The following is a 2,738-nucleotide window of genomic DNA, read 5'->3' as shown; positions in this document are numbered from 1 at the left end:
CGGAGGGCGTACAACGGAAGGGACTCATCTCGCGGTTTCGAGTTGGAAACCCACCTCGCCACCCCCCACCCCACCCGTTTCCCTTTCGCTGTGAAGACGGTTTGGGGGCGGGTGGGGATGCGCGTCCTCTGAGCGCTCTCGTGCTCCCCTTTCCCTCCCAGCGCGCGCGTCCTACCCCGCCTCCCTTCCGCCCCGGGCCTGCGATGGCTGCGATCGCTGACCGGAGCCAGGAACGCGGGTCTCGACGCAGGTGTCAGATCCGCGGCCTGGCCCGGCCCCTCCCTCGGTCGGCCGCCGCCCCCCTCCCGCCGTGCCGGGTGGGCGGAGCCGGGCGCGCGCTGGTCCTCGGCACGCGGGCAGGCGGCGCGCGGCGCCTCGGTCTGGGGGAGCGCGGGGCGGTCTCCGCCGGCGTCGCGCGCGCTGTGTGTGAACGGGGTCGCGCGCGCGCGCGACAGGCGAGTGAGGGAGCGAGGAGCGGCCGGGTGTGAGAGTGTGGGAGTGTGTGTGTGGGGGGGAGTGCGGGTGAGGGAGAGGCCGGCCGACCGCGAGGCTGCGAGAAAGTGGGCCAGCGTGCGAGGACGCCTGGCCTGGCCGCGGGAGCCGCGGTCGGCGGAGGAGAAAGGCGGCTCCCGGCATCCCGACCCCCTCCCCCTCCTCTCCTCCGACTTCCAGCCGGCCCGGCGGCGCGCGCTTCCTCCGAGGCCCCAGCCGGGACCCGCCGGCCGAAGGCGAGGGAGGAGCCGCCAGAGCCAGGTGAGCGGTCTGGTCGCTTCCCTTCCCGGGGCAGGGGAGTGAGGCGGAGGCGCGCCCTCCCGACTAGGCGAGTTCGGCGGAATGGATTCCGAGACGAGGGCGGCTCGGCCCGGGCAGGGAGGGGGGCGGAGCGCGCCCGGGGCCCGGGGCTTGAGAAGGCCGGTGGTCTCTCGGTGCCGGAGTCGGTGGGGAGCGAGGCAGGACCTGGCCCGCGCGTGTGCGGGGAGTGGCTTGCTGGTACCGTGTGCGTGAGACTGGGAGGGAGGCGAGACTGAGAGGGAGGCGGCGACCTGGGCGTGGAAGAAGTAAGGTCTCCCTTGGGGTGAGGGGGTGTGGTAACCCTGAGAATGTGTGCTGGAGCAAAACCTGCCGGCTGCCCGCCTGCCCTTGCGAGTGTGGTAATCCCCACCCCCTGCATCAGGTTCCGTGGTGTGACCGGGGGACGAGGATGAAGTGCCGCTCGTCCTCTAGTTACACAGTACTGTTTTCAGTTCCATGTTTTTTCCCGTACGTGTATATTTCAGGGAGTGTGATGGTATTCCTCATTTTCCTTTGACAGCCCTCTGACTTAGAAGGGGGTGACCAAATAATTGCTTGCCTAATTTGGATTTTGAAATTTGACCATAATGTAAATATTTCTCCCCAAAATACTCCACACAGGGGTTGATAACTTATAGTATTAATTTATCCTCAATTAATAATTCCAGTGTTTTGTCCTATTTGTGTTTATGAATAGATAGGGATGTTAATTTTTTTAAACTTTTTTATTTTCCAGCTTATACTCTGTATATTGGACACTGAGAATGGGATTATTATAGTAACCAAGGTGAATGTAGTTCTTTCAATGTATTACTTTCCCATTAATTTATATATATTGTTCCCACATTTGTGGAGTTGCGTTAAATTCTAAATCTATAAGAAAGAAAATAGGCGGCTTAAATACTTTTCTTTTTTTGTGTGTGGGGTTAATTCTCTCTCACAATTTTGGGTAGCTTAAAGGTCATTTTTTTGTTTTTTGTTTTTTTTTAAATATTCATTTGAAAAGCAAAACAACTCTGAAATTCCAGTCATGGAGATTCAATATTTATTTCTTAATATGTAAGCCTCTAATTAAAAAATTTCTCATAGTTACATTTCTGATGGTTACTATGTGTTATTTGGTTAGTGTGTCAAAGAGGAGGATACCTATTTTTGAGATAGTCTTCTGTTTATTCCCTTCTATTTTAGTTCTGTTAATTTTCATCTTTCATGTCATTGATTTAGTTGATTGTTTGGCACCATAGCTGTGGATGTTTTTTTAATTTTTTCTCTGTCTCCTTATTTTTCTGTCTTGTCTTCTCTTACCCCTACCAGGTGCTGGAGACTCCTTGACAAGGAGGGGGGCAGTCTGTGATTCTTAGAAAAGAGTGGAAAAGGGGAATGCACATTCAGTCACATTTAGTTCTCTACACACTCAAGAGCCACTTTTCTTTCCCTACAGGGGTTAAAGAGTTGACAGTATATATATGTAACCTTTAGCTCATTGGCTGCAAGCTACAATTTGACTTACCTTAGTTTTTACTGGATAGTGTGTGTTTATTTATTTGAGACAGTCTTGCTTTGTTGCTGAGAGGGAGCCTAGCTTACAGCAAATTCAAACTCCTGGGCTCAAGCAGTCCTCTTGCCTCAGCCTCCTGAGTAGTTGGGACTACAGGCATATGCCACCACACCTGGCCAGTTTTTCTATTTTTAATAGAGATGAGGGTCTTGATATTTGCAGGCTGGTCTAAGGCTGGTCTCAAACTCTTGAGTGCCAGTGGTCCTCCTTCTTCAACCTCCCAGAGTGCCAGGATTATGGGCCATAGCCACATTTCAGACTGTGGATAGCTTCTTAATGTTTCCTATTTTTCTTGGAGTCCCTATTGAATTCACTCCAGTATAGTATCTGGGAGTGGAGGAGAGAGTGACAACAAGAAAATTATCTCTTAACTTTTCTCTCTCTCTCT

General features: G+C 52.8%; 1 protein-coding gene across 1 annotated transcript in view; it reads left to right on the top strand.

Moving 5' to 3' along the window:
- Nucleotides 1-348: 348 nt before the first annotated feature.
- RIMKLB (ribosomal modification protein rimK like family member B) overlaps nt 349-2,738 on the top strand; it is a 65,323-nt gene continuing 62,933 nt past the window's right edge. The window contains exon 1 of the mRNA XM_003796365.2: nt 349-753. The gene's annotated coding sequence lies outside the window, so the exon portion shown is untranslated. The remainder of the gene's footprint in view (nt 754-2,738) is intronic.

This window comes from Otolemur garnettii, unplaced genomic scaffold, assembly GCF_000181295.1.
Source record: "Otolemur garnettii isolate 467f Iridium unplaced genomic scaffold, OtoGar3 scaffold00104, whole genome shotgun sequence".
Classification (NCBI taxonomy): Eukaryota; Metazoa; Chordata; class Mammalia; order Primates; family Galagidae; genus Otolemur; species Otolemur garnettii.
The sequence above is the reverse complement of the archived record's forward strand: the minus strand, read 5'-3'. Positions and strand labels throughout refer to the sequence as shown.